Genomic DNA, 17625 nt, shown 5'->3' with positions numbered 1-17625 from the left:
TTTTCATTCTACTTACTACATTGTATTTCAACTTTTATTGGTTTAATTATTTAATTAACACCTCTCTCTCCTCTAGACCATAAATGCCACGAAAGCATGGACTATACCTGTCTTGCTCACAGTTATTGACATACTAGCTGGCACTTAAGTGTTTAATACATTTTTTATTGAATGAATGTGCATAAAGCAAACCCCACTATAGGACTTTATAAAATTCTTCTTGGATCAAAAGACATTTTAATAGTGCTTTTTTTGGGAAACCATACCTTATTTTTCATTTTTAATTTATTTTTATTTATTTATTTATTTATTTATTTATTTATATTTATTTGAGATGGAGTCTCACTCTGTTGCCCAGGCTGGAGTGCAGTCACGCGATCTCGGCTTACTGCAACCTCCGCCTCCTGGGTTCAAGCGATTCTCCTGCCTCAGCCTCCTGAGTAGCTGGGATTACAGGTGCGTGCCACCACACCTGGCTAATTTTTATATTTTTAGTAGAGATGGGGGTTTCACCATGTTGGTCAGGCTGGTCTTGAACTATCCTGACCTTGTGATCTGCCCACCTCGGCCTCCCAAAGTGCTGGTATTATAGGCATGAGCCACCATGCCCGGCCTATTTTTTTATTTTTTAAAATCTCTTACTTTAAAGCTCTGTTGGACTTGATGGAAACCATACCTTAAACCTTTAGGGGTGTGCATATGAGACTCACCTCTGTGTTTTTGTTTTTTATAGAGATGTGGTCTCTCTCTCATGCCCAGGCTGGAGTGCAGTGGCACAATCACAGCATCCTACAACCCCCAACTCCGTCTCCCTCCCACCTCGGCCTCACCAGCTGCTATTACTACAGGCACAAACCACCATGCTTAGCTAATTTTTTAATGTTTAATTTTTTGTAGACACAGGGTATCATTATGTTGCCCAGGCTGGTCTCAAACTCCTGGCCTCATTCAATCCTCTCTCCTTAGTCTCCCAAAGTGCTGGGATTACAGGAGTGAGCCACCACGCCTGGCCAGAATTACCCATTTTGTTTGTTTGTTGTTTTCAAAGAATAATGCCCCGTGGTCTTGTTATGTCCACCCCTTCCCCGTGAGGATCACTTCCACAGGGAGCCATTCACATTGATGGGAAAGTACAGCACATCTTGTGTCAGGATGAAAACCTGAATTTGACACAGCAAGGCCTGAGGTTAGTGGCAACTTCAGTTCCTATAAAACATTCCCTCAAATCATGATGTCACTTTGGTGTTAACCCTTTTTTTTTTTTTCTTTTTGAGACAGGGTCTCACTCTGTTGTCCAGGCTGGAGTGCAGTGGTGTGATCTCTGCTCACTGCCAACCTCTGCCTCCTGGGTTCAAGTGATTCTCATGCCTCAACCTCCAGAGAAGCTGGGATTACAGGCATGCGCCACCCTGACTAAGTTTTGTAATTTTAGTAGAGACAGGGTTTCACCATGTTGGCCAGGCTGGTCTCAAACTCCTGACCTCAAGCGATCTGCACACCTTGGCCTCCCAAAGTGCTGGGATTATAGGCATGAGCCATGGTGCCCAGCCTGTTGTTAACCCTTAACTACATCAAAATTCTCTTAAGTTTCAGCTCAATTTTTTCTTTGCTTTTGTTTTTGCCTATGAAGTGACTTCCAAGTCATATCTTTAAAAATATTTGGGTGGCTTTTCCTATAAAAGCAGAGTCCTTTATAAAGCAGACTGCCCCTCCCCCAGGAAATTGGGGAGAGATTGCTTCAGGAGAGCTGGTATCCTTTCACGACTGGGGGAAGTACTGGAGTAATTCTGTCCATTTTGAAAATATTTATTGTTCTCAGAATTATTTATCTCATTCAGAAATATAATTAAAAACTAATTTTATTTTTATTATTTTTGAGACAGAGTCTTGCTCTGTCACCCAGGCTGGAGTGCAGTGGTGTAATCTCAGCTCACTGCAACCTCCACCTCCTGGGTTCAAGAGATTCTTGTGCCTCAGCATCCCAAGTAGCTGAGACTACAGCCGCCCGCCACCATGCCTGGGTAATTTGTGTATTTTTAGTAGAGTTGGGGATTCAACATGTTGGCCAGGCTGGTGTCGAACTTCTGTCCCCAGGTGATCCTCTCACCTCGGCCTCCCAAAGTGCTGGGATTACAGGCATGAGCCACCACACCTGGCCTAAAAACTAATTTTATTTCTGTATATGAGCCCATCCTCCTACTTGAATTGCTATTTCTACTGGGCAATGAGGAAATGATAAAATATCACAAAGAATCCACCCATGGTAATAATAGCTATGATTTACTGAGTGCTTAATCTTGTAAGGCACTTTTCCATATGCTTCATATATATTAAGTTGGTTAATTTTCCCTACTCATGTTCTTATGTTATATGAGAACACTGAGGCACTGGCCACCCAGAGGAGAACATAACAGCATCTTACACTGGAGTCCTGACCTCAGGGGATTTGGGGATTTTCTGTTTCATAAAGATACAGGCTTTTGACGTAGGGAATAGCCTTGTTAATCATGAAAGCCAAAGTTTGTGCATTTGGAAACAGGCTGATCTGGGGTGGAACCAACCACTTGCCAACTGTGTGTTGTTGCGTGTTGTTGTGTGTCATTGCATGTTGTGTGTCATTGCATGTTGTGTGTCATTGCATGTTGTTGTGTGTGTTGTTGGGCATGTCCTCTCACCTCTTATGTTCCTGGTTTCCTCACCTGTAAAATGGGGACAACCATAACTTCCACAGGGGATTTGTGATGCTTGATTTTAGGCATCTGTTTGGCTGGATTAAAGGATACCCAGATGGCTAGTAGAGCATTATTTCTGGGTGTGTCTGTGTGGGTGTTTCCCGAAGAGATTGGTGTTTGAATCAGTGACTGAGTAAGGAAGATCTGCCCTCATCGCCATCAGTTGAGGGCCTGGATAGAACAGTAGAAGAAAGACAAATTCTCTCTTTCTGTTCCGGAGCCAGAACACTATCTTCTCCTGTCCCTCGACACCAGAACTCCAGATTCTCCAGCTTTTTTTTTTTTTTTTTTTTTTTTTTTTTTGAGACTGAGTCTCACTCGATGCCCAGGCTGGAGTTCAATAATGCAATCTCAGCTCAGTGCAACCTCCTCTTCCCAGGTTCAAGCGATTCTCCTGCCTCAGCCTCCCGAGTAGCTGGGATTACAGGCACCCATCACCACACCTGGCTAATTTTTGTATTTGTAGTAGAGAACAGGGTTTCACCATGTTGGCCAGGCTGGTCTTGAACTCCTGACCTCGGGTGATCCACCTGCGTCAGCCTCCCAAAGTGCTGGGATTACAGGCGTGAGCCACTGCGCCCAGCCCAGGTTCTCCAGCTTTGGACTCTAGGACATGCTCCAGTGGCTCCCAAGTTCTCAGGCCTGTAGCCTCGAACTGAGAGTTACACCATCAGATTCCCTGGTTCTCAGGCCAAGACTGCGACTGAGCTATGTCACCAGTTTCCCTGGCTTTCCAGTTTGGAGATGGCACATCATAGGACTTCTCAGCTTCCATCATACATCCCCTCTTATAAATCTATATAGTTTTTTCTTTTTTAGAGACAGGGTCTCACTCTGTTGTCCAGACTGGAGGGCAGTGGCACAGTCAGAGCTCACTGCAGCCTCAAACTCCTGGGCTCAAGAGATCCTCTCACGTCAGCCTCCAGAGTAACTAGAACTCCAGGCATGTGCCACCATGCCCAGTTCTTTTTAGTTTTTGTAAAGACGGTCTCACTGTGTTACCCAGGCTGGTCTCAAACTCCTAGGCTCAAGCGATCCTCCTGACTGGACCTCCTAAGGTGCTGGGATTACAGGAATGAGCAACCGTGCCCAGCCTACATCTATATCTATAACCTAGTAGTTGTGTTTCTCTGGAGAACCCTAATACAGAGTTGTTGGGAGGGCTAAATAAATTAATAAACAGACAGCACCTGGAGCAGGGCTCAGCACTTTGTAGCTGCCCAGAAGGTGTGATTTTCCTTCTTCACCCACTTCCTCCATCTGGTGAGTTGAATGAGGTTGAAACATGCAAGGGCACCCACACGCTCTGGCCTGTACACAGCAATTGGTTCCGGGGAGAGTGGACAGGTTTGGAGCATGGGCAGGCCAGCACTTGCTGACATTGATGTGATTATCGAGTGGGCTGGGTAAGCCCATGCAGACCCTGTTGCAGGTGGAAGGCTACCTAGAACCTCCGGGACTCCTGATCTTACAGCAGCCGGCCCAGATGAGCTAGCTCATGCTCGCTTGCTTGCAGAACAGGACCTTTCTACAAGGTAGTGCTGGGCTCCGGACTCAGACCCAGGTTCAAATCCTATCTCACAATGGAAACAGGCTACTTTCTCCACCTCCAGGATTGCAGGAAGATTGGTATTACCTTTATATGCCCGCAATAAATGTTAGCCCCTCCTCTTTACAAACAATTATTATTACATTAAGACTTACTCCTGGAAAGAAGTCACACTTTTCTGTGTGCTAACATCATGTACATTCTGATTCTTTGTCCTGTGTGCCATTCCATCATGCTCTCTACCAGCAAAACGCCACCAGTCTAAGGAGGAGACAGAACCGAATAAAAATAGTCACACAGTCTTCAGAGCCTGCACATGGGCTGGCACAGGGGCTTCACAGGCCTTGGGAAGTTTGTGCAGTGAGGGAGAAGCACTTTACTGTCGCCAGCTCCATTGAAAACAGAGAGATTGTAGCAAATGACTTCCCAGGAGCTCCTCCTTTCACCTTGGTGAATGTTGGGAGAGAATGAAGACTGGGGCTAAGAGGCAGCGCCTTGAGCCTTGAACGGAAAGAGGGACAGGGCCTGGGGGCTGTCACTGAGGTGCAGAAATGGGTTTTGGGCTGGGCATCAGACAACCCCAGATCCCAACACTGGCTCAGCCAATTCCTGGCTGTGTGACACGGAGCCGTTACTGTACTTTGCTTGCCAGGCCTCCATTTTTCCCCTCTCTAGAATGGGGAGGCTGGTAATACCCACTTTGGGGGGCAGTGTGAGGACCGAAGGGGGCTGTTAAGTGCTCGGCACGCAGCGAGCACTCAGGACGGGTGGCAGCGGTCACCTTTGTCGCCGCCGTCCAAGCCTTTGCAGAGGCTCAGGGCCGAGCCCCGGACACGCGCATGCGCACGCGCACCCGGCCGGCCAGGTGAGAAGAGGCGGCCGCCTCGCACCTGGGCTTTAACCCTTCCGCGTCACAGGAGTGGGCGGAGTGCACGCAGGGACGGAGTCGGGGGCGAGCAGCGAGAGCCGCCGGGCTTGACCCTTGAGGCGGGGTGGGCAGCGACCGGGGAGCGCACCGAGCCGCTTCTAGCCTGGGGTCCGCGGGCGCCGCGGGGAGGGAGGGGGAGTGCCGAGGGGAGAGAAGTCTCGCGAGATCGCGCGGCGGCGGCGGGAGCGGCGGCGGCGGCGGCGGCGGCCGGGGAGGTGAGCAGCGGGCGGTGGCGGCCGTTGGGGGCTGAGGTCGGGTGAGAGCGGCCGAGACCGAGGGCTGGGTGGGGGAGCAGGCCCGGTGAACGTCCCGCGTCCCAGGCGGCCATCCCTGTTCGTCCCCGCAGCAGCTGCGGGGCCGCTGGGTCCGCACCGTCCCCGGGACTCGCGCGGGGCGGGGCGGCCGGGGCCGCGGGCCGGTGCCTCCCTCAACCGGTCCTCGCGCCCGGGCGCGACCCCGGCGCCGCCTCAGTGTTCCTCTCGACTGCGGGGTTGGCCCCGCTGACAGTGGCAGCGGCGTTTATTGAGCCTCTGCTGTGTGCCGGGCACTTAAGTTGCGCGCTTGCACGCCGGGACTGCACAGAGAGGTGGAGCGCCCGGGCCAAAGCCACACTGCGAGGAGGCGGTGGGAGGGGACCGGGACCCCGGCGCCCCCTTCCTCTTCCCACCTCCCACTCCCCTCAGCCCTTTTCTCTTGGGGTACCGACGGGGCTTCAGAGGGGGTGTCTGGGAGCGCCCTGAAATTGGATGCAGCTTGGTGTATGGGTTTCTTGGGAGAGAGTTTTTCCAGGGCTTTTGTCTCGTTCCTAAAAGGGTCCACGATCCCCAAGTGGTCAAGAACCATTGTTTGGCCCTGCTTGGAAGCAGAGGTGGGCTGAGAGCAGCGGGCGTGTGCTGGTAGTGGGGTGTCAGGCCCAATGAAGTGGAATATTGGAGCCCAGGGCTTGCCTTAGGCAAAGGAAACACTAGTCTAAAAGTTCGATTTTTGTTTCAGCACGCGATTCCGCTCTTGGGAACAGTGGTTCTCAACCTCGTCAGAATCAAGGTCCCTTCTTCCCCTTTGCAGCAAACATGTATAAATCCCCCTTTACTACTCTGAAATGAAGTTCATAAACAATGTAACCTCCTTACACACATCCTTGAAAAGCAGTATGATGGTTTGATTGAAGCGTGAGGGTGAAATAGAGAACAGTATATGACAGATGTTGCTGTACCATTCACATCTAGGACATACTCTTGTGCTGGAAGACAGTATATACTGGGGTGCTTGTGCCAGCTTCTAATGAGTACGTTTGTATTGGTTAAAAAAAATTAGGAGGAGCTATTTCAAACAAGAGCAAGCCTGGGCAATATAGCGAGATCCCATCTGTACAAAAAAAGAAAAAATTAGCGTGGTGTGTTGGCGCACACCTGTAGTCTTAGCTGCTTGGGAGGCTGAAGTGAGGGGATCTCTTGAGCCCAGGAGTTAAAGGCTGCAGTGAGCTGTGATTGCACCACTGCACTCCAGCCTGGGCTACAGAGTGAGGCCACTACTCCAACGAAAGAGCAGAGATACAGACAGAGGTTGGGGGGAAAAACACCTAGGTCGGCATAACCTGTTTCTTGCGAATTAAAGAGAGAAACAACCTAGATTGAACTAGGGATAACATGGCAAGACAAATAACAGACTGTCTCAATAAACACGTAAATATTAGCACAAGCCCTCCACGGATCCATATTTTTTAACTATATTGTAGAATTTTTTGTGTGTCACACACTCGAGGGGACAATACTGGCTTCCTAACAATTACCATTGGTAATAATTAATAAAATATTAACAAGGTTGAAAATTTTGGGCTCAATATCAGTATCTCACTTGTTTGTATATGCTCAGTATTCTGATATTACAATTGTACGTTAACGGTGTGTGGTGCGAGGAAACGATCGCTAATGTTTAGGCAGTTTTCCCTTACTCTATTTAAGCTTCCCTTGCTACTTTCTCCTACATTACTGGAGTTTCCCTGCAATTTCTTGTAAAAACTTTTAAATATTGTAAATTAATGCCAGTTTATAGTGGGCTTAATCTGCCCGTTCATTTGAAAGACTCTCGTACCAGGCGAATCTTCATTATACAGATCTGTCACACCTATGTGTTGTGTGAAGTCTTTTAGATCCAGACCGCCCAAACCCTAAATGCCAGCAGTGTCCCCCAGTCTCTTTGATAACTAAAAATATTCCTTGGGAGCACTTCCAGCTCCTTGGAGAACCACTCCAAACATCAATGTTATCTAGTCAATTATAATAGGAATTATAAAAGGAAATTTAACTGACAGTTTTTGCTGAGAGTTTTGTTTTGTTTTGTTTTTTCTTTTTTTTCAGAAGTGTCTGACATACAAAAAAAGGCATGCTTTTGGTTAGTGGCGCTTTCATTGATTATTCTAGAATCTCAGATGGGAGGTCAGGTTAGTACCTGTGTCCCTCTGTCTGAAAAACTGGCTGTGTTTAATGGAAATGTTGACAACCAAACACTTGAATCAAGTAGCAGATTGAGGTTAGAATGGAGTTGGGAAGCAACAGCAATAATGTGTAGAAATAAGTCTTAGTTAAGTATAGTCTAAACTAGTGTAATCACCTTTTAAATAGCTTCTTCTGCTTACTAATATCTGTATTAGAGAATTTGGAAAATGCAGATGTATTCAAAGGTAAAAGTTAAAATTACCTTTAATCACATATGCCGGTAGTCCTCATGGTGTGATTTGTTAGAAATTGTCTTTTCATTTCAAACTCTGCTACTCCTGCTGCATAGGGGAAAATGCAAATCGAGTTAAGAAAGTTCAGCTCAGACCATTTATATGTTACCTACGTATAAAATTTATATATGTTACAATGTTACCTACATTGTAACATTATACATTTAACTCTTGTTTTAAAAATACTTTATTTGGCTTTTTTTTTGTTGAATAGATGAGTTGCTTCTTGATGTAAGGTGTTTATTATTAGTTGCGTGTTACGTTTGAAAGGTGCTATGGAAACAGACATGTAGGTAATGACTTGTCAAAACAGAAGGCTATACTTTAAATTATCTAGAGTTAGAGACATTGAACACTTTGGAGATGGAAATTTATCCAAATTGAGAGTAATGCGCTTATATTAATTTGAGCAAGCAGTATCTTGTTCCAGGGTAAAAGAGGTCATTACTGGTTTTTAAAATCAGAACTTTAAAAAATATTCAGCCATATGTAAAAGATGTTGATTGAAAATGTTCCATTTTTCTAGGCATAGGAGATAGATTGTTGAATGGACAAAAGTTCATGCTTTTATGAAGTTTTACATTTGAGACACAAATGTTAACTAGAAAATGAATACTATGCACATATCTCTGATTTGTAATTAAGGTGTTTTATTGATTTTTAAGATGCATATGTGAGATAGAATGACAACTTAAAATTAGCATGTGGTTGGCAACTTTTCTTTCTTAGTAGGACATTAAATAGGAATGTGTCTTGAAATTGATGGCATCTTAGAGTCAATGAAATAGGGAATTTGTAAAAATTATTGCATAATTTTACTACATGAATAGGGAATATGAAACAATGATTAATGTTTAACACCAAAAACTTGATTCAAAGGGTGACTTGCACAATGAAGATACACAATATTTCTGGACCCTTCCATTTTAACTAGAATTCTTTACTAAGAAGATTCCTGTAGAGATTTTCCCTTCATGTAAAACAAATGGAGAATCAATGTTTGTAAATATAAGAACCATTTTTTTGAAAATGTTTAAAAGGAAACAAACTGCTTGGTGAATTTTCACGAAGAGCAGATGGTGTGGTTAGTGTGTTTGAGGTAAAGTTAATCAGATAATATAACCAGACAGTTGTATGAATATGATTTTTTTGTGTTTTTTGTTTGTTTCCATTCTGGAAGATCCACTTATTAATGAAAGTTTTCTCAAATGGGACATCCTTAAATTGGATCTCAGTGAATCATAGTTGTTATTGTTGTTTAAGAAATACATTTGAAAACATACTTACTCTGTGTGAAGTACGCAGTTTATATGGGAAGCTAGTTCCATGGTATACCTTAGCTAGGAAACCTGTGTAAGGACTTTTTCTGTCTAATATTGAGTGCAGGTTTCACAGCAAACTCAATCACGTGAAGACCCTTTGCATACCTTCTTCCCCAGGTGGACTTGGGCTTTGCGTCTTAAAGTGTGGTGCCCACACCATCAGCACATCAGCAGCATCCTGGAGCTTGTTTGAAATGTAGACCCTGAGCTCCACTCCAGACCAACTGGACCAGAATTTGCATTTTAAAAGATCCCTTCGTGGGCAATGCACGTGAACATGTAAAAATCACGGGACCAGATCTGTGGCTGTCAAACTTGAGTGTGTATTAAAAGGATTGCTAGCCTCCTCCTCCAGGGTCTCTCTCTGATTCAGTAGGTCTGGGCTGGGCCCATAGAATTTACATTGTTAACAAATTATCAGGTGATGCTGATGCTGCTGGTCCAAGGACCATACTTTGAGAACCATTAGAGTAGAGCGCCTTCTCTTTTCACCTTTTTCTGTTGTCTTCTAATTCCTCACCCCGGCTTTTTAAAATAGGTTATTATAATCATATACTTTGGCTCGATTGGAGGAAACAAAAGCACCTTGTCTTATAATTTATGGTGATGGCCACACTAAAATTGTTTCTCACCAATTTCAGAGAAAACTTAGACTCTGGTTTATAGGTGATTCTCTTTTGCTTCTTTTTGCGAGGTGCTCTTAACATTTAAAAATTCTTTTTGAGTAGATAAAATGTTCATATGGTTCAAAAATTAAAATGACATAAGGCATATTTTGAGAAATCTAAGTTCAATTGTCTTGATTCTCTCCATAAGTAACCTTTCATTTGTTTCCTATAGACGTCTTTTTTTTGTATAGATACAGATACAAGCAAATACTAATATACTATATATACTCTTTTTATATAAAATATACATACTATGTGAATATTCTGCTCCTTGCTTTTTTTTTTAAAGTTAATATTATCTTGACATATCTTCATATTAGTATATAGGAAACATTTTTCTACACTTTTTTTTCTTTTTTTTGAGACAGAATCTCGCTCTGTCGCCCAGGCTGGAGTGCAGTGGCACCATCTCAGCTCACTGTAACCTCCATCTCTCAGGTTCAAGCGATTCTCCTGCCTCAGCCTCCCAGGTAGCTTGGGACTACAGGTGCACGTGCCACCAGGCCCGGATAATTTTTGTGTTTTTAGTAGAGATGGCGTTTCTCCATGTTGGCCAGGCTGGTCTCAAACTCCTGACCTCAGGTAATACACCTGCGTCGGCCTCCCAAAGTGCTGGGATTACAGGTATGAGCCACTGCACCTGGCCCAGAAAACATTTTTCTAAACAACTGTAAAATATACATTGTTTAGCTGTTTAGCCTCCAGTGATCTATATTTGAGTTGTTTCCAGTCTGAGACTCACAGATGACGCTGTGCTGAATAACCTTGTGCACATATTATTTTGTATATTTGCAGGCATTATCTGTGGGATACATTCCTAGAAGTGGGATTGCTGGTCAGTGAGCAATGCATTTATAATTGGTATAAATACTTTCTTCCTCCAGAGCGGCACTATTTTGAACTTGCATAAATAATGTATGAGACTCCTTATTTCTCCATAACCTCTCCAACAGTTAACCTTTGGATTTGCGTCAGTCTCGTAGATGAAAAATGATAACTCCATGTAGTTTTAATATGCATTGCTTTCATTATGAATCGGGCTGAGCATCTGTTCATGTGCCTAAAGGCTATTTGTATTCCTTTTTCTGTGAGCTATCTGTTCATGCCCTTTGCACATTTTTCTTTTGGATTGCTTTTTCTTACTAATTTCTATAAGTGTATAAATTAGAGAAATTAGCCCTTTGTTAGGTTGCAGTTTCCCTCAGCTTGTCACTTGTTTTTAAAAATGACTTTCATGTATTTTGGTATAAAGAAGGCTTAAATATGGCTTTCTTTACATTTTATGTACTTAACATTAATCTCTTATGGTATCTGGATTTTACGTCAAAGGCCTCCACCATTTCTGGAATTTGCCCATGTTTTCTTTTAGTGCTTTTATGGTTTCATTTTAACACTTAAATCTCTGATCCATTTAGGATTTATTCTTTTGTTCAGAGTGATGTGTAATTCATCTTTTCCTTTTTCCATGTGACCACCAGTTATCTTTACCCATTTGTTTCAGTTTTCGTCTCTGAATCCAGCTGATGGTGGTGTGAGTTTCTGGATGTATTGGGGTACATCTCTGCACTTTCTATTCTATGACATTAGTCTTTCTATTCATATACCAGTACTACATTCGTTTTATAAAATGTTTTAATATCTTTTAAAACTAGTTTCCCCTTGTTGCTTTTTGTTTTTGTTTTTGTTTTGGCAATTCTTGCTTGTTTATTTTTCCATGTGAACTTTAGAATCGTTTTGTCTAGTTCCAAAAAACACCTTTTAAAGAATCAAGATCGTGTCAAGTTTATGAACTTAAAATCTGTTTGACTTCTCTGAGCCTCAGTTTCCTAATCTGTAAAAGGAGCAATAATGTCTGTAAGAGTGCTGGAGGGATTCAAAGAGAAAACGTGTGAAACCCATCGCTTAGTGCCCTTGGTCCACTCCCACCTTTGTTGCCAACATGGGCTGAGGTTGCCATTCCCTCATTTTTTTCCCACTGTTACCCTTCTCACTTTCAGAAAAGAAAAAAAGAAAGGACCCATAAAGAAAAAGTTACAAGGCATTAGAATCCAAGTTAAAACTAAGCTCTTGTTCAGTTTCAGCAGGACAATTAATGTACCTGAAAACCAGAGAACAAATTCAGCCTGGCGTTCAAGGCCCCCTCCTACTTCTAGCCTTGCTGCCTTAGTCTCTCTTGGATGTACCCTAACAATGGTGCTGCTTGTGTTTCCTAGAGGCCCTGTGTTTCCTGGAACCCCATTCCTCCCACCCAGAATATAGTGCTACCTAATTCTGCCAGTTCAGATCTGTTACTGTCCCCCACCCAGTCAAAAACAGTATCTGTCTCTGCATATAGCTTATCTGTCATGCAGCTTAACCCTTGATGAACTGTAAACTCTGTAAGGAGAGAAACTGTTCATCCTGCACACCAAATAATGCCCTGCACCCAGCAAAATACTGGCAAAGATTGGACATTCAGATGTTTGTTAAATGAATGAATAATTGACTTTGATCTTTCTTTTGCTTTATATTATGTGTCTAGGTAGCTCTTATTTCACTGAGGACACTGTAAGCCCCTGGAATTCAAAGCTTATGCCCACCCCTCTCCCTCTTTTTTAGAGACGGGCTCTCTCTCATGCAGGCTGGAGTACATGACATGGGCAGTGGCACAATTATGGCTTACTGCAGCCTTGAACTCCTAGGCTCAATCAGTCATCCTACCTCAGCCTCCTGAGCAGCTGGGACTACAGGGGCACCACTACTCCTGGCAAATTTTTTTTTTTTTTTTTTAAAGAGACAGTATTACTATGTTTCCCCAGTCTGGTCTCAAACTTCAGGGCTCAAGCGATTTGCCCACCTTGGCCTCACCAAGCCCGGGGATTACTGGTGTATGCCACTGTGCCCAGCCAATTAATAATAATAATTATCGTCATAAATAATGCTGGTGGTGGAGATGGTGAGAGGCAGATTTATTATCATATAATAACATTATAATAAAAATAGTATGTATTGAACACATATTTCAGGAACTGCTTTAGAGTCCCCAGTGTGGATTATTTCATATAATCCTCAGCAGTCCTAAGAATTGGGTACTGTTGTTACACATATGGGAAAACAGGCCCACAGAGAAGTTACTTACCCCAGATCACACAGGTAGAAAGTGGTAGAACTGGGATCTAATGCAGATGCTCTGAGCCTAGCCCCCCAACTCTTAGCCTGCTGCAGTTCTCCAGGCTTGTTTGTTAAATACAGTTCTTTGAATACAGTCGTGTATAGGTTCTTGAACAATTTAGGAAAAGTTTTAGTTACATTTTCAGATTTTTACTTTCCTTCCTGACCATTCCATTTTAATAACTTCTATTTTGTTATTTCCAGTTTATCTTAGACTTCACATTCTCCGAGAGACACAACCTTGTCTGGCATGTAGTAGGTGCTCAATAAAAAGTAATTTTTGCCTTTTTTTTTTTTTTTTCAGGTTCACAATAAAGGTGCTAAGAAAGAGAATGTAAGACAGGAAAATAATTAAATATTCTTACCGAGGTAAGTTTTTTTATAATTTTTTTTAACAAAGAAACTGTAATTTATTTATTTTTTTTACTTCTTCTCACAGCCTGCTTTCTTGAGGTCTAACAGGGAGATTGTTTTAGGAGTGGTTAAGTTCATAGAACCTAGAGTTCTTAAGGTAGATGCCAGGAATGTGGGCTGTTCAAATAAGTTCATTTGACGTTCTCAACCTCTTCGAATCTAATCTTTATTTTTCTGTTTTCTGATGGTTTTAAAGCATGGTACTGAGAAGGAAATCTAGCAAGTAGAAACCCATAGCTATTTGGTGGTTATATATACTTGCAACATTCAGTGAATACTTTTTTCTTAAAATAGGGAGTTAAAAGAATTTTAAGCTACTTTTGGTGAGATACGAACACTTAAGATTTTGGGTTTTTTTTACTATAATAATGAAAAAACTTTCTATCAGTATAAAACAACATAATGACAGAAGTTAGCATCCAACTTCTACCACCAAGAAATGACTGCTATTAATATTTTGGTGAATATACTTTTAGAAATCTATCTATGGATATAGAAGAATTTATATACAAAATTTTAAATAAATTGGTTTGCCTGTATATAGTAGTCTTTTTTTAATGGAAAAATATGTTTTTGTACATCTCTGTGCGGGAATTGGAAAAGATACGCATAATCCTACATGATCATTTTACTGGCTGCCTAATGTTCCATCTTTTAGAGGCACCATACTTTATGCCTTTGATGACCTTTTAGATTGTATCTAGTTTTCCTTGTTGATGTATTGATCCACGCTCTGCTTATATCATTGTATACTTGTTCATTTCTCTTCTTAGATATGTAACTGCTGGGTCAGAGATTATACACATTTAAAATGTTGAGACATGGCTAAACTGTCCTCTAAAGAGACTACCAGTTTATAACCCCCCTCAGCATCCACAAGAGTCCTGCTTTCCATATCCTTGCCCACACAATTTTGTTAATGTTTATCTGTATGTAACTTTTTTCCAAATTTATTTATTTATTTACTTTAAATAGACAAAATTGTATGTATGTATTGTGTACCACATGTTTTGAAGTATGTGTATATTGTGGAATGTTTCAATCTAGCTAATTATGCATTACCTCACAGTTACCATTTTTGTGGTGAGAACTTTGAACATTTACTCTCTTTGTATTTACTCTATTTTTGGAAGAATACAGTATATCATAATTAACAATAGTCACCATGCTGTACAATAGATCTCTTTGAATTATTCCTTCTATCTAACTGGAATTTTGTATTCTTTGACTAACATCTCCACACAACCACCCCCACCTACCCCCGACCTTCTAACGCCTCTGGTAACCATCATTCTACTCTCTTCTTGTATGAGATCAACTTTTTCAGATTCCTTATATGAGTAAGAACATGTAGTATTTGTCTTTCTGTATCAGGCTTATTTCACTTAAGGTGATGTTCTCCAGGTTCATCCATGTTGTCACAAATGACAGGATTTCCTTTTTTATAGTTGAATAGTACTCTGTTGTGTATATATACCACATTTTCGTTATCCATTCATCTGTTGATGGACACTTAGGTTGCTTCTGTATCTTGGCTATTGTGAATAGTGCTGCAATAAACGTGAGAGTGCAGATTATCTCTTTGACATACTGATTTCATTTCCTTTGCATAAATACCCAGTAGTGGGATTGCTGGATCATATGGTAGTTTCATTTTTAATTTATTTCAGAAACCCCCACACTGTTTTCCATAATGTCAATAATTTACATTCCTCCCAACGGTGTTCAAGGGTTTCTTTGTCTCTACATTTTTGCCAGCATTTGTTACCTTTTATCTTTTTGATAGTAGCCATTCCAACAGGAGTGAGGTGATATCTCACTGTGGTTTTAACTTGCATTTATTAGTGCTGTGTAACACTGTTTCATGTATTTGCTGGCTATTCGTATGCTGCCTTTTTTTTTTTTTTTTTTTGAGACGGAGTTTCACTCTTGTCATGCAGGCTGGAATGCAGTGCTGCAATTTTGGCTCACTGCAATCTCCGCCTCCCGGATTCAAGCAATTCTCCTGCCTCAGCCTCGCAAGTAGCTGGGATTACAGGCATCCACCATCATGCTCGGCTAATTTTTGTATTTTTAGTAGAGACGGGATTTCACCGTGTTTGGCCAGGCTCGTCTTGAACTCCTGACCTCCGATGATCCACCCACCTCGGCCTCCCAAAGTGCTGGGATTCAGGCATGAGCCACTGCACCCAGCCATTTGTATGCTTCTTTTGAGAAATGTCTACCAGGCTAGAGTGCAGTGGTGCAATCACGGCTCACTGCAGCCTTGACCTTCTAGGCTCAAGTGATCCTCCCACCTCAGCCTCCCTAGTAGCTGGGACCACAGGCACATGCCACCACACTCTGCCAAATTTTTTGTATTTTTTGTGTAGACAGTGTCTCGCCATGTTGCCCAGGCTGGTCTCAGACTCTGGGCTCAAGCAGTCCACCTGCCTCGGCTTCCCAGAGTGCTGGGATTATAGGTGTGAGCCACCACCTTTGTCCATTTTTTAATTGGATTTTTTTCCTGCTATTGAGTTGAGTTTCTTACATATTTTGGATGTTAACCCCTTACCAGATGTATAGTTTGCAGATATTTTCTCCCATTCTTTAGGAAGTTTCTTCACTGTTGATTTCTTTCTTTGCTATGCAGAAGCTTATTAATTTGGTATAATCCCATTTGTCAGTTTGTGCTTTTATTGCCTGTGTTTTGGGGTTCATATCTAAAAATCATTGTCCGGACCAATGTCATGGAACTTTTCCTCTCTGTTTTCTCCTAGGAGCTTTATGTTTTCACATCTTACGTTTAAGTCTTTAATACATTTTGAGTTGATTTTTGTATGTGGTGTGAGATAAGGGTCTGATTTCATTCTCCTGCATGTGGGTATCCAGTTTTGCCAACACCATTTAGAAGAGACTGTCCTTTCCCCATTGTTTATTCTTGGCACCTTTGTCAAAAATCAGTTGACTGTAAGTGCATAGATTTATTTCTGGGTTCTTTATTCTGTTCCATTCGTCTATGTTTCAGTGTTTTAAGCTAGTACCATGCTGTTTGGTTACTATAACTTCATAGTGCAATTTGAAACCAGGTAGTATGATATCTCCAACTTTTTTATTTTATTCAAGATTGTGTCTGGGTGCAGTGGCTCAAATCCCAGCACTTTGGGAGGCCAAGGCGGGAGGATAGTTTGAAAATCAGAAGTTCGAGACCAGCTGGGCGACAAAGTGAGACCCTGTTTCTGCAAAAAATAAAAATTAGCCAGGTGTGGTCATTTGTACCTGTAGTTCTAGTTACTCTGGAGGCTAAGGTGGAAGGATTGCTTGAACCAGGAGTTTGAGGTTGCAGTGAGCTGTATGATCGTACCACTGCACTCCAGCCTGGGCAACGGAACAAGACTGTCTGAATAAAATAATAATATATAAATAAAATAAAGTAAGTAAAATGACAAGATTGCTTTGGCTGTTCATATCCTTTGGTAGTTCCATACAAACTTCAGGATTTTTTTTCTATTTCTGTGAAGAATGTTATTGGTATTTTGATAAGGATTGCATTTAATAAGTAGTACACTTTGGGTAGTATGGGCATTTTAAAAATATTCTTTTGATCCGTGAGCATGGGATATCTTTCCATTTATTTGTGTCTTCAATTTCTTTCACTGATGTTTTATAGTTTTCAGTGTAGAAGTCTTTTACCTCCTTGGTTCAATTTATTCCTAAGTATTTTATTTTTTTGGTAACTGTTGTAAATAGGATTGTTTTCTTGATTTTTTTTTTTGCAGATAGTTCGTTGTTAGTATATAGAAGTATTACTGATTTTTGTATGTTGATTTTATATCCTGCAACTTTATTGAATTCATTTATTAGTTCCAACAGTTTTTTTTGGCGGAATCTTTAGGGTTGTCTATATATAAGTTCACGCCATCTGCAAACAAGAACAATTTTACTTCTTCCTTTCCTAGTTGGATGCTTGACTCCTGAAGCCACTGAGGGTATCAGAAGCCCAAGCCTGCTGTAGTTGGCTGGCAGTGATGTGGACTGGAAATGGAGTCTGCCTCATAGGGGATACAGGCTTCCACCTGGCTCCAGGACAGGTCTGAAGGCACAGTCCCTGGGTACTGGCCTAGAGTCAGGGGCCATGGAGGTCTTCTGGGTGCT

The 17625-nt window shown here is 42.1% G+C and overlaps 1 protein-coding gene across 7 annotated transcripts in view; it reads left to right on the top strand.

Annotated features, from left to right (window-relative positions):
* The first annotated feature begins 5361 nt into the window (after positions 1-5361).
* Positions 5362-17625, top strand: part of MRTFB (myocardin related transcription factor B) — a 195564-nt gene continuing 183300 nt past the window's right edge. For 5 of the 7 annotated variants that reach the window (XM_009250486.4, XM_024241390.3, XM_054533491.2 and 2 more), the window contains exons 1-2: positions 5362-5424; positions 13382-13446. The gene's annotated coding sequence lies outside the window, so the exon portion shown is untranslated. Of the gene's footprint in view, positions 5461-13381; positions 13447-17625 lie in introns of all 7 variants that reach the window. The other 2 variants (XM_024241391.2, XM_054533492.2) reach the window with 2 other exon arrangements.

The sequence above is a fragment of the Pongo abelii genome, chromosome 18 (assembly GCF_028885655.2).
Source record: "Pongo abelii isolate AG06213 chromosome 18, NHGRI_mPonAbe1-v2.0_pri, whole genome shotgun sequence".
Lineage (NCBI taxonomy): Eukaryota > Metazoa > Chordata > Mammalia > Primates > Hominidae > Pongo > Pongo abelii.
The sequence above is the reverse complement of the archived record's forward strand: the minus strand, read 5'-3'. Positions and strand labels throughout refer to the sequence as shown.